Source organism: Spea bombifrons, chromosome 5, assembly GCF_027358695.1.
Source record: "Spea bombifrons isolate aSpeBom1 chromosome 5, aSpeBom1.2.pri, whole genome shotgun sequence".
Classification (NCBI taxonomy): Eukaryota; Metazoa; Chordata; class Amphibia; order Anura; family Pelobatidae; genus Spea; species Spea bombifrons.
The window spans coordinates 67074360-67088900 of NC_071091.1; the positions used below are offsets into that span (position 1 = coordinate 67074360).

General features: G+C 38.2%; 1 protein-coding gene across 1 annotated transcript in view; it reads right to left on the reverse strand.

Annotated features, from left to right (window-relative positions):
• The window catches only part of ATXN1 (ataxin 1), a 96360-nt gene that overhangs the window by 60364 nt on the left and 21455 nt on the right, over positions 1–14541 (reverse strand). The window contains exon 2 of the mRNA XM_053466851.1: positions 7848–7933. The gene's annotated coding sequence lies outside the window, so the exon portion shown is untranslated. The remainder of the gene's footprint in view (positions 1–7847; positions 7934–14541) is intronic.

Consider the following 14541-nt stretch of genomic DNA (forward strand, 5'->3'; position numbering starts at 1 on the left):
CTTTAAGCCTTAAAATCTGAACTGAATAGAATCAGGTATGGAGACTGAATTTTCCTCCCACACAAGTGAAGCAAATGGCAGAATACATTTTATTTTTAATTATTACTGCAAGAAAGCCACATGCCTCCTAGCCAGTGAATTTTACTGGTGAAGAAATACAGCTGAGTTATTAGTTGTTTACAAAGTGCTGATAAATTAGCACTGAGCAATGGAGGGAAAAAAGGAACATATAGTTAATTGGTAGCAACAGTTATTTTTTAAACCATAAAAATAATGGTGGCCACATTAGAGCACAATTACTGGACAAAATGCAGAAGACAGCAACAGCTTTCAAAACTGCTAACCACTGCTTCTCGGCTTCTAAAAAATAAATTAAATCAACATGGTTCATGAAATAATTTTCCCTCCCTCATTCAATTTGAATATTAAATTGTCTAACCTTATATGAATATATAAGCCAAGTCTGAAGGGTTCACAGTATACAAGTCCTAGAGACCACGACCAAGACCACGACCAAGTCCTAGAGACCATGTCTCATACAGTTCTACATAAAGTGGTATACCTTACAATACAAAGGTTGCTTACTGTGCCAAGAGGTAAGCACTACAGTAAGATCTTGCATGCTTCCACAAAACTTCTTAACTTCTTGGTGAAGTTTAAGCTTCTCTTACAAAAAACAAATCCACACTCAGTGGGCTCTCCCAAATGAGACCTGTCTGGAGAATTTCAGATATTCTGTGGTTTAGGAATAAAAAACTATTCTGGTTTGAAAAGTGATCTATTATCATCCTAGACAAAGGAATGACCCTACTGGGCCAGCTCTTTGAATCATTTGTATCTGGCTACATAATTAAATTAATTCATTTGGGTACAAATAGCTAATCATAGAGCAATTTGCATGGTGATAAGTTTCATCTTTAGCGCTGTTTCATCTGGATTGTAAAAGTAATGTTGGAACCGATGAGTCTGACTGTATCCTTGTAAGTTTGATGATACCTTTGAATCACCTGAACAGTTTCTGATCCATTTTCCAAAAAGTGGCACAATAACTGAATGGAATTAAGGATAGTTTCTTTTTCACTTTAAATTGGTCTTCTGTAACACAAACAATATCTAGACAGTCAAAACTGTCAATATCATCTGATTGTACGCACATTTTAAAGTAGTAAACACATTTATATCACATATTCCAACTACCGGTATATAAGAGATAATTTTAGTTAATAGTGTTTTAGCACTCTATATTTTTGGGTGCATAAGTGTTGTCTTCATACTATCAATAGTGTAGAAAACCTGTTGCAACTATAACGTGAACAGTAATAATAAAACATATATATAGGCCTGAATAAAAAAAATAAAAGTACAAAAGACCATATAGATTAATAGGAAAGGCATACTAATTCCCAGGACAGTGAAAAATCAACATTCACATAAACGTTCCGAATAAGGTCCACTTTGTTACTGAGCAACTTGGGTTTAGGTCATTGGGTATACAAGAGGATGAAACCACTTATGAAGTATGCTCTAGAAACTGGAACAATCCCAATGCATTTTATAGAAAAAAAACCAATATGATCTATCCATTACAATTTACAAACTGTTGGTAAATAAATCAGAAGATATTTGGAGTCACTGCTTACATTTTAGGCAAATATATTCAGACATTTTCTCTGGTAAATCAGATTATATTAATTGCGGCGTTTGAACTGCACCCAATAACAATATTTAGAACCTGTTTTTTCACTTGATTTTTATTTAACCAAGCACTCTTTCTATAAAAATGTATTCATTATATACACACGTTACATACAGATTCATCGACTGTTAAGGTCTGAAATAAACAAGAAATAAAGTAAAGATCAACAGAATGTATCGGTTTGTCTTAGTCTGTCAATTCTTGTCTTGTCATATCCCTTGAATTTATGTATTGTATTAAGCGCTGCGTAAACTGTTGGCGCTATATAAATAAAAGATAATAATAATAATAATAATTCTGCCTTAATTAAGTGCAAGTAAACATTGCAACATGTCTACATGTAACAGCCCAGGCTAATGAAAAGGGAATGAAGCAACGTCTGCCAGTGTCAGATGTCAACAACCTGAAAACAGTATATAATGGGTAAAAATCCAACCCCTATAATAAAAGCTGCAATACTGTCATATATCAGTGAACAGATCAGTTATAATAAACAAAATATACTCAACCATAAACATTTTCTATAATAATGTGAAAAGGTAAGGTGCTGTTCCTATAGACTTCAAGCTCTAATAAGCAGGACATGATGTAATATTGCTCAACTGTTTATTTGGATTGGCACACATTTATGCAACGTGCATGTTGGGGTGTTTGGCCATTTGGGATTTTAAGATGCCGGAAGGTCAGATTCCCCTGCTCGTTTGCAGACATAGGGTATTTTTAAAATCTGGACATTTCTCCTCTTGTTAGTATCCGTGTCAAGTTTGCTTTGGTCAATAATTGTAAACACTTGCAGGATTATCTACCTTTTGTTTTTGTTTTTTACTATATCTCTTGGGTTATGATCCATAATTGGATCTTTGCTATGCTGAGCAAAACCAAGGCTCTGCCAGTACAATGTGCAGGGTGTAGAGGGGCATTCCGATGATATTTTCCAGATGTAGCTACAAATTTAGCATATTATGCTTCAGTGTTTCACTAATTTGGGGAACTGGACGAGATAGGAATCCATGCCAATTATATAACAAACTGGCACAGTTAATGTGTAAGTGAATTGTTTTTTTTTTTTAAAATCAATAGACACTTACTTTATATGTTGTGTTTCTTCATTAAACATATTGACATGCAAAAGGTAGGAGAAAATGAAAACTAGTCAGACTGCAAAACAACTTTAAAAAACAGATAGGATAAATAAGTATCTCTCATGGCTTATAAAAAAATGTTGAAAAGCAAGCATTAAATGTAGTAGTTTAAGACCATATGAGTTGTGACGCCTATTATTCTGTCTATATAGAGTGATATGTATTCATCATGTAAAGTCTAGGGAAGTGGGTGGTGGGGTGCATTGGCTGAGTGCCTATTGAAAGAATGAATGAACATTTTACATCGATTCAAGATCTAAAAGGGGGATTAAATTAATGCAATCATAAAACTGCACTGGTTGCTAGGCATTCTACAGAAAAGAGCATACATTGAATAGAATTCTACATGTGCCTATTGAATTGGTATTAAATATTCACATGGCGAAGATAGGGATAAAAAGTCTGTTATTGCATGTCTATTGTCAATATGCTGATTGAACTCTTGGCACCCAACTGAAATCGAAAAGAAAAAAGTGTACTATTGATGCAGCTAATATGGTCCCCTTGCCCATGGGACGGGAGTTAAATATCAAATATAATGATTTTGAATATAAAAGTTAACCTCACCACATAATGAGGGTATGCATGGTGCGAGACAATGCTGATCTGGTTTATCTGGCATCCTCTGTCTCTCGTTTGTGAATTTGAAGTAATGGACAGAAAGCAGATCAATGTCCTAAGACCTATGGACCTGGATGTGTGTGTAATTCCTAGCTATAGCCCCATACCAGTTTATAATTACATTTTAAAATGTAACTATTGTTAATCAACAACTTAACAATAAAACAGCTAATTTGGCAGCTCAGGGTAGATCTCCTGACCTCCCCTTAATGGCCGATGATCACGACTGGCTGGACAGTCCGGAAATCAGCACGGTCTCGCAATGATACATATGGCTCATTTCATTCTATAGATATAATTACACCGATTTGATACATTTTACAGTTCAGTGCATGATTTAGAAGAAATTATACCAGCAGTGTCAACACATGAAAGCAAAAATGCAAACAAAGCAATTCTTGAGCCTTTACTACAGGCATGTTTAAAGTGAGACACTGAGGTTTTCGAAGAAGGCATAACAGATGCTGGTAATCTTAAACCCACATTTACTGAATAATTTAAAGATCTATTTTAATTTCAGACATTCCTCTGTGCAAGAATAGTGAGATGTACGTGGCCCGGATATTCTAAATCAGGCATGTCCAAACTTTTTTCGAAGAGTGCCAGATTTGATGAAGTGAACGTGTGCGAGGGCCGACCATTTTGCCTGACATTTTCTGAACCATTAAAATTAAATACAAATTAACTATTTTATGCAAAGTTTATTGAAAACGGCATACCACATCTATCCCTTTCTCACTATCTCCCCTCCCTACCCCCCTTCTCACAATCTCCCCTCTTCCTCCCTACCCCCCTTCTCACAATCTCCCCTCTCCCTCCCCCCCTTCTCACAATCTCCCCTCTTCCTCCCTACCCCTCCTTCTCACAATCTCCCCTCTTCCTCCCTACCCCTCCTTCTCACAATCTCCCCTCTCCCTCCCTACCCCCTTCTCACAATCTCCCCTCTCCCTCCCTACCCTTCTCACGATTTCCCCTCTCCCTTCCCCCCCTCTTAACGATCTACCCTCTCCCTCCCTACCCCCCTTCTCAAGATCTACCCTCTCCCTCCCTAACCCCCCTTCTCACGATCTACCCACTCCCTTCCTAGGTCACTTACCGTCAACTCCTGTGTTGGGAGCGTGAGGCGTTTGTCTCGGGTGCCGGCGCTTCACGCTGAGCGCCGGCACCCGAGACAAACGCCTCACGCTTCCAACACTGCACTCTGGGCAGCGCAGAGGCAGGCGGCGGTGGCAGCGGTGAGCAGAGGAGTCCTGGATTTCTGTCAGTCAGGGGGGCCCATGAGGTGCCGAGCGGTCGTTTTCAGCAACCGCTCGGCACCCCTTGGGCCCCCCTGACTGGCAGAACTCCAGGGCCCGGTCGCAGTCGCGACCCCGGTAGTTCCGCCACTGCCTACAATTTCTTTATCGGATGCCCTTGTGGCTGTGTGTGCCGGTGCAGGGAGAAGGAAAGCCCAAATCTAGCGACGTCCGAGATTGCAAGATTTGGGCTTTCCTTCTCCCTGCGCCGGCACACACAGCCACAAGGGCATCTGATGAAGAAATTGTGTAGGGGAGGGTTAGATTTCAACCCTCGTCTACAGTCAAACATGAACCCTGTTTAAAGTTACTGTAGACGAGGGTTGAAATCTAACCCTCCCCTACACAATTTCTTCATCAGATGCCCTTGTGGCTGTGTGTGCCGGCGCAGGGAGAAGGAAAGCCCAAATCTCGCGCTTTCCTTCTCCCTGCGCCGGCTGATGACACCAAGTCCCGTGGCTCACTTGGGGGGCCGTATCAGCCCGGAACGCGGGCCGCAATTGGCCTGCGGGCCGGACTTTGGACATGCCTGTTCTAAATGTAGGGAAGAGCAATGAATTAAAAGATTCCTCAGAGAAACCTTATATCCACAGAAAATATGGAAAATATATTCTCATCATCTCTTCATATTACAGACTTCCTCTTGTATGGAGAAGTAGCAAGGTCTTAATAGCGAGCTACCACCTCTCCATACATACAATTAGGCCTATTCACTAAACAGTGAGTCACTTGCAAGTTGTCAAAAGGTGACCTAGTAGCAGCAATTAGACACAATCCAATTCACAACTTGGTTCACTAAAACCAACTCAATTGCAAAAAAGTCACAACTTTGCAAGTTCCATAACCTGCAAGTTGCAAATGCAGGTTAACCCCTTAACAACGGGTTATTTTTTTTCAATGTGCACCTTTCATGACCGAAACATTTTTTGCGGTTTAGCTGTAATTTTCTTCTCTATCTTTTAGTATACCCATGCAAGTTATATATTATTATTTTCAGAAGGGCTATCTAATTATCTAATTTCCTATAAAAAGAAAGTATTGTGTTTTGTTTTTTTAAACATATTTTACTTGTCTAAAAAAGCACATTTAAAAAAACCTGCTAAATAGATTCTTTGTCCTGAGTTTAGAAATACCCAATTTTATGTTTTTTGCAAGTTACTGGGCAATAAGTACAAGTCGCTTTTGTGATTTCAAATCTGATAATCATGTCACCATGTCCTATTTGGGACATCTTTGAAGCCAGCCGATTCCATTTAGTTCCATTAAATATATTTTTGAAAACTAGACTCTCCAAGGCATTTCAAATAGTGGAATTTTAACTCTTTCCATGCACCAATTCTATTGCCATATACACCCATGCATAGGTTTTTCTTTTCATTTTGACATCTGGTCAGTCTGTGCCTATATGGGACATTTTTGAACCTGGCCAATTCAATTAATCCCTCAAACCATACATTTTAATCTAGATACACCATGAGTATTTCAAATGCTAGCATTTAAACTCTTTCCATGCCAGGATTTTTCGGGAAGATACAGCACTAAATTTTGCACTTGCTCATAAAAATAAACCTTTTCTTTCTTATATTTTTGGACTTTTTTTTTACATTTTCTTTGAGCTGAATGGTTCCACTGATGGTGACATCACTGCTTAATTTTTTTAACTCTTTGTAGTGGTCACAACACATCTTGGGGTGTTGTTTTTGGTGACACTGCATGTCTCGCTATTGAGCCATTTCAGCAACACCGTTTAAGTTTAGAAGGCGATCTTTGACTCCTCAGCAACCATTTTTTTTTAAATCCGCTGCCATCGGTTGTTTGTTTAGATGGGCTCTTTCCTTGGGTGTTAATGCATTACAATGGCTCCACTGGATGGGCCCTTAAAATTTGGTCTAACATCCAGAATGACAAAATAGCCTTTAAAAGTAGACAGCTATAAATTCTACATGATGCAAACCACTCCATGACCAACTGCCACCCTGTAATACATATAACATGGTACTTATATGCTCTAGACCAAGTTTACCATCTACAACTTCACCCTACTTTTCTCCAGGTTGCAACTGACCAAGTGATCCATTTGTTTTCAATGAATTATGGTGGTGTTTAAGCTACTTGATTTTTCTAGCATTGTTTGTAATAATTCATACATAATTTTAATATTTTTTAAAATCAGTTCATTATGAATATTCTCAGATTTCCAAATGTTCTCTTCAGGAACTTAAATACTACAAAGCACATTTTCTAAGGCTACACAGATCATAATTTCCAGCATTTAAATGTCTTTATGCTTCACCCAAAGTTGTCATGATAAGAGTCTTCTAATGCATGCATGGATGGATGTTAGAAGGGTGTTTCTGTGGCAAGGTGATATTGTATTTTATATGGGAAACAATGACTAGAATGTAGCTGTTAAAAACAAACTCTTCCAGTCTCACATCTTTAGCAAAGAATTTTAATAGGCCACACAGATAAGTACGGTACTGTCATTTCTGTCTGTTTGGCATCACATTCACTGATATAGAATCAGAGCGGTAAATTTCCACCCGTTTGTGATTAGAACGAAAGAAGAAAAATAGATAAAAAGAATAAAGTGCCAAATAGCAGAAAGTGTTCCAATTCCACTGGGGTTCTCTGACATAATAAAGTTTTGGTTTTTGAAGATCTTTTCTTGACGTCTCCTCATTCCATGTTTTTACGCATCCACATACACTAATTAATCACATGTACTTGTAATGATATTCATAAATTGTGGAGAAAAAAAACAAACAAAGATGTTTCATATTATTAAAACTCAACCAGCAGATTCCTGAGACAATTCTATTAATTATCCAGAATCTACACAATGATTTACAAATCCATTTTAGGGGCACTGTATCAATATTTCTGTGTGCCCCAAAGGAAGCTCAGATTTTTACATTTTTATAAAAAGTGCTATTGAGTATTTTAAGATGAGAGCAGCTCAGTGTTGGGTGAATACCAGGATACTACAAATCCGGTTTGCATTCAGAAAATACATTCTTATTGTGAAGGTGAAAGAAGATGAGTAAAACTCAGGAAAGACATAGCTCTTAAAATGGACTGTTAGTACCTTACCAGAATACACATTGTTAATAGCCTTTTCACTCGTCATGGCTTTATCTTCTCTGTGAATCCGGCTGAAGAGCTTTCTTGACCTTTTCCTGAAAATGAGAAAATATGGTTAAAATGACTTTTTCAATTACGGGTCTAATGGAAATATACTACACCAAGAACTTTACAGAAAAAAAAACAATTTTAAAATACAGTAAGATGTTATAAACTCGTATTTATTTAGATTTATATTTCTTATTCAGCGTGGTTGTAATATATATAATATATATATATATGTATATATACATACACACACACACACACATACATACATACACACACACACCAATGTCTTACACTTTCTCTAAGTATGTTAAATGAGGTGTTTATACAATAATATTGCTGTCAAAGTGTATTTGAAATTTAAATTTTTCATGTTGATGCTAATTGGTATTTACGTCAGTAATCAGTTCGTAAATATTCTTTGGTGTCTATTAAGATCTAAAACCAAGAGAGGCTTTTGTGGTTTGAGTAGATTACGTCTTAAAGTGCATCTGTCATTTTACTCTCTGAAACTATTTCATGTGGAACACAGAGACTGCATTAGGTTTTTTTTTCTTTTGAAATTAAGTAATATCAGAATATAGTAGTGATACTGTCCAGTTTTGTTTTCACAACTGTACAGAATTTCAAATCGTAATAGGTCTACAGTTGCCATGCCAGACACATTTGGTCTGATTCAATAATCTGACAAAACCGGTTAGCGGTGTGTAGATAGTCCAGGAGAAGTGGCATGTTACGTAACACGTGTTATCATTGAAAAGGTTAAAAATCCTTGGACAGGTGTATTTTTGTGTAGTGTGTTTGGCTCTTGTAAGGCGTGTACATTTAGTTTACTCAGGTGTTAAGGGGTTTAGGCAAAGTATTTTATGGTCTGGAAACATTTTTTAGGTGCTTGCACGTACTGATAACCTGATTGAATCACTTTAAGGGCAGGTTTTCTATGAGTTTCTACTGTCAGATGAACGGTTATTCTGGGAGGTTTAGTCAGGGTGCTGATTGCTTTTTTTTTGTGTTTTTTCACACCATTGAGGCCAATTAAGGTTTAGTAAGGGCGCTGAGACTTACAAACTCTCTGTGCTAGATGGGAGGATTTCCGTTGTGAGTCTCCAGTGAGGCATCAGAAGGCCAAATAGTGAGATTAATTTTAATATTAGAAAAAGACCCTGGTGGAGGGGGGTGAGTAAGGTTAACCCCTTGTGTGCCAAACTAGGGGATAAATGCAAAAAAAATGCTAATGTGCATTTATCGTCTGAAAGCTTCAACAAGTTAAAAAGAATATTGAAAACATTCAGTGCAGATCGGTCAATCAACCATCAAAGTGACACGTTTAAGTCTGGAAAGATGTCATTGTTGAAAATGGTGTTGGGAAGATTGAAGAAGCCTGAAGTAGTCAAGGTCATTCTTAAAATGTACGTGAATAACATAGCGAGTACTTCCTTAGGTGCCTGCAGATCATTGCACTCGGAAGTTGGCCTGTTGGTAGCACTACACCTGACCTAATCTATCAACATTTATCAATATGTCGAAAAGCATTAACAATTTTGTATTTGGGAAATACCTCTGCATTGATTTACATGCACAAGGCACTTATTGTATTGGATGTCAAACTACTAAACTAAACGATGCATAGGGCTGCTGTGAGATTGTAGTTGACCTTAGTTTTTAAGGCGTCCGTATATTGCGCCAGACGATTAAACACTATCTCGCCTGTGAGCAAACATATGTGTAAATATAACAACTCAACAGAGCATATTTGCCAAGTAGTAAAAGGTATTCAGGTAAAAAAAATGAATATTCAGATATTCAAAACTGATATAGGAAAACGCAACTGAGATGACATCCTTTTTGACCTAGTGAGATCACTGAATAAGGCTGAGATAGATATAAAACATTTCTTTCAGTTAGCAATGCACTATGCAGGGCCAACTTGGACACGAAGAAACGCTTCCCTTCATAAAATTTAGTGACATTTTTCAGTTAAAATGTTGTAAATAGTTCAGTTCTTCACTCAGGTTCCCTTTCGCATAACATTAGCTTTTGGTTGAAGATATAATAGTGCCCAAAATTATTCAAAAATGCAGAAAATCAGACAAGGGGTTAATCCTTTTTTTTCAAGCAAGTGCATATGCAACAGGCAGGCGATCTAAGGAGACACGAGTAAATAAAGTAGAATTTAGGGATAATTGTAGCTGCCGTAGGTATGCGTGCTTTTCAGACCAATGCGACAGGTGTTAATTGGACTCCGTTGTCGTCCTCTAATAGAAGCAAGGGCTACAGTTATACAGGAGCTAAGAGTGCATTAGAAATTCAGCTATGATTCGTGTTGTCCTGCCACTCTCAAAGCCATTTGTCACAGCTCTCACTAAACATTTTCTTTCCTTTACAAATTGGTAGAGGGATTATTTCAAAATGTCTTTCAAACACAATCGTTAGTGTGGTTAAATACCCAGCAGGGGCTTCTTCAAAGACGAAAATGTCAAGTGCTACATACAATTTCATACCATTTTTGACCCATTGAGGCGATAAAGTAATTATGTGTAATTCTTTGCAATACTAATCCTGGAATTCTCCTTTCTGTGAAACCTTAATAGCTGCTAATAGCGGTGCACAGTCTGCTAAGGTCTGTTTGCCGTCTGGCAAATTACTACACAAAAGAAACAAGTTTAAAGTTATACATCGCTTTGGAATACTTCATGTAGAAAAGCATAGGCAATAGACAGAGCAAGAGGGTAGAGACTGACCAGCTGCGGGATACTGAAAGCCAATTATGAATCATAGCTTGATTTAACCAAAACCTCAGTTTTACATTACAACACAAGTCTGTAATGTCATAGGGGATCTAGTGATATGGAAGAAGAAGAAGAAGAAAACAGATGCTGTAGTTACAGGAATCTGTGACCCATAAGAGGAGGTCACTACCGGTAAGTGGTATTTTGTGTAAACCGAAAATAACTCACAATATGCTAACATTTACAAGGATTAGGCCTTTAACTGCAAGAGGCAGATCTAGGTCTGGCACTTCAGCTGCTGTGTGAACTATTAGTATTTTAACCTATGTGGGTCAGTGTCACTTTAATTCAATTAATTCATAAAAATGAAGTTCAGTTTAGTTTTCGAACATATCTACAATGCTTAAGTCTCATCGGTAGTAGTCATTCGTTAAATGCCTAAACTTCTCATTTGGTAAAGCAGCCCCCTTACTAAATATACTGGGAATTGTAGTTTACAGATCTTATTGGCCTCATTGGTAATAGCAGAATGCATTGGGTTTAAAGGGTTAAACGAAAGGCTTAAGTGCATTCACCAAGGTCATAAGTAAGTCTATAACCCTGAACCAGTCTCTTCTGCTTCTCTAGCAATTATCATCTTGAAGATTGTCATGGTAACCACTAAGTTGTATGGATTTCCACCACAGGAGTACAAATGCATGTTATTAGCAATTCTTTCTTTATTAAAACCCGTCCAACAGTAACAAACAACATTTGATAGAATAAAAGCTTGCAGAGTATAGATATTTACTGCACTTTTTTGTGCAGGGAAATACTGCCAACAAAACCAATGAAAGGTGAACAGTGCAAGCAATAGTTTAGGGGAAAACACAGATATTGAGTATATTAAAGATATTAGCCACAGGAATTAATCTTTTTGACGTGTTTGAAAACAATGAAATGAAAAAGTAAAGCAATATTCTCGAGGCAGCCAATCAGTGGTAAGAATATGTTCCCATTGATATCAATGGGTGCACTTTTCATACATGCAAATATGGGTCTGAACAGCAGTCCTCCGAGTCAGGGCAGGCGCAGCATGGAGGTATGAATATTAAGAGCGGGAAGATGTGTCCCACCAAATGCTTATTAGGATTCTCTCATGTGTTTGCAAAATAGACAACACAACAATTGGAAGTGGAGCAGTTAGTTGTAAGGAAAGGCTTAGTCGTCTGCCATATGTTAAGGAGTTTTACAACAGTTTTACTACATCTGTAAGTTTGTAGTTTCTGTCAAACATTACAAGCTGCAATTCAAAGCAGGTAACCTAAAAAGGGTTAATTATGGACTTTTAATCCTTACGGGTCTGGAAAGTGCAATGGGCGAGAAACAAGGAAGTCAGTGCAGTGCAAGTGAAATCGTGCAGTGAAATCGTCCTCTCCATATGTTTTTAAATTAGAGGAAAGAAAGGCAAATAATGGTTACCCAGGGCCGGCCCAAGGCAAAATGCCGCCTGAGCCGAATTTCAAAATCCCCCCCCCATCTACCATTCCTCTCCCTCCGTCCCTGCCGCCCCCCCCCATTATCTACCCTTACCCCCCCCCTGTACTTACCTTTCAGCAGTCCTGCGGCGACTCTCCCTGTTCGGTCTCAGTGCCGGCTTTTAATGCTGAGTGCGGGAAATGAGGTAATCGAGCGAACAGGGAGACTCGCCGCAGAGGAGAGAGAGGGGTGCCGAGCGGGTACTGACATCTTGGTAAGCGAAAACCACTCGGCGCCCCTTTCTCTCTCTCTTTCGCTTTAAAAAAAAAAAAAAAGGGGCTTGGGGCGGCCCTGTGGTTACCAGTTACTCTGCGGTGCACCTGACATGATACATATTCACATATTCCAAGAAGCTTTTTTTTTTTTTTTTTAAATAACCCCCCCCCCTCACCAAAGTGGCAAAAAGAAAGTTATCATGTCTGCAATCAGGGGTGGGCCAGCAATACCCACACATTAATGGTCTGGGAAGTGGGCAAAAAGAAAGTAGGAGCCGGTGAAGCCAAGAAATTAATGATGAGCGAGCTGGCAGGGAGTCGCCATGTGCAAACGCCCAGAGATTGCAGATATTATATTACGAAAACTTCATTATAGTGAGAATTGTCCATTACAGAACATATGCCAAATACAAACAACCCATATACACTTCAACACAAGCTGGTTTTATTTATCACCATGCAAACACTTATCAGCAACAAAACAGTATACTTTGGCATGATCACCATCAATGACACGAGGCTGATTTCATTTAACTGCTCGAAAAACAATTTAAAGAAAAAATATACTTTTGTTCGAACACAACCCATAGCTTTACAGCTGCTGTAGAACTATTCTATTCATAAAAGTTACGTTTTAGTTTTCCTGGATTCATAGTGAGTCACCCCAGTCCGACCCTGGAAAAAGGTCAACCATTGGTGGTCTTTTTGCTGTAGAAGTACAACCTTATGGTCCGCAGCCAATCACAGATCTATGCCGTTGATCAAAGGGACCATAGTTCATGGCATTCTCATTCTTCTATAAAACCAAATATAACAAACAAGATCATACATATGTTGTAATATGTAGCTAAAATACAAAAACATAAAAAATACCGAAGAATGCTTCTTTGTTTTAACCCAACAGGATGTCACAAGGCAATGAATAGGTATTTTAGTGCGACACCAAGGCATTCGATGTGGGTTGTTGGGTAGATTGAAATTCTCAATGGTTATGGAGGTGTCACAAATTATCAATAAACTACAGCTTAGTCTTTGCGTTATTTAGCTTTAAGTGGAGGGTTACCCCCCCAAGATGCAATTTCAGTTTGTGGGACAATTTGAGAAGAAGGTGAGCAGTCAAGAGGGGAAAAGTAGATTGTTGTGTCATCAGCATGGAGGTGGTACTGGAACACAAAAGTAGTAGAGGAGAGGTGCAGACAGAGAAGATGAGAGACCCTCAGAACTAAGCAATAGGTACACAAACAAAGAATGGTGGCGGTGATGAACTAGTGCCAGAAAATGAGATACTACAGATATGTTAGCAATTACTGAGATCCAGAAATACGTGGAGCGATATTTAAGCTTCACTTGTTTGTAAATATAAGCGATGCATGTATAGCATTAAATCCTAGTCCATATGTATTTTTCCCCACACTCTTTAATGAGATACTAAATGCTCATGGAGACACAATGTCTACAACAACAAATTATACTATAACTTCAGTCAGGATATATTTATTAAAAAAAAAAACCTCTGCCACTACCAATTCACCTTGATGTAAAATGAAAGTATTATGACACATCATTGAATAAGATATACCTTTGGGGCAGTGTCAGCATGAACATAATGTTTTCATTCAAACTACATGTATCAGTTTCATTTTCTGGCTATGTGTGTTGACTTCATATTCCCCTATAAAGGTTTATGCTCATAGCTTGCGGCATCTACCTACACTTTTTATAGTGAACAGTTCAATACAGTATTTCCTATTTTCTGTGCCAGTTAAAACATGCACTTTAAACAACCAACCAGCAACAGGTCTGGGACATAATGACAAATACTTCATGTCAGCCGCGAGGCCAGTCACCCTAATCTGCACACTCTCCTATATGCATATTATATATATATATATATACATATATATATATATAGCCATAATGACAGAACGTGTAAGGTAGAGGCATGCGTCCTTCTTGGGCCACATGGTATATGTGTGGGGGCTGCATTAATTAACTATTACCAGTTACTCATGCAACAATAGCAGGGACACAAAATAGTCTCACTCTGCTTTGTGTTATTGGCAGCCTTCGTTTAAAGGGATGATCCAGCCATCAGATTTACTCTAATTTTAAATTTGCATGGAACTTTTCCCATAGAATGCATAGAGCATTCTACATAATGAGACTCCTATATGGACGACATTGGTACATGCC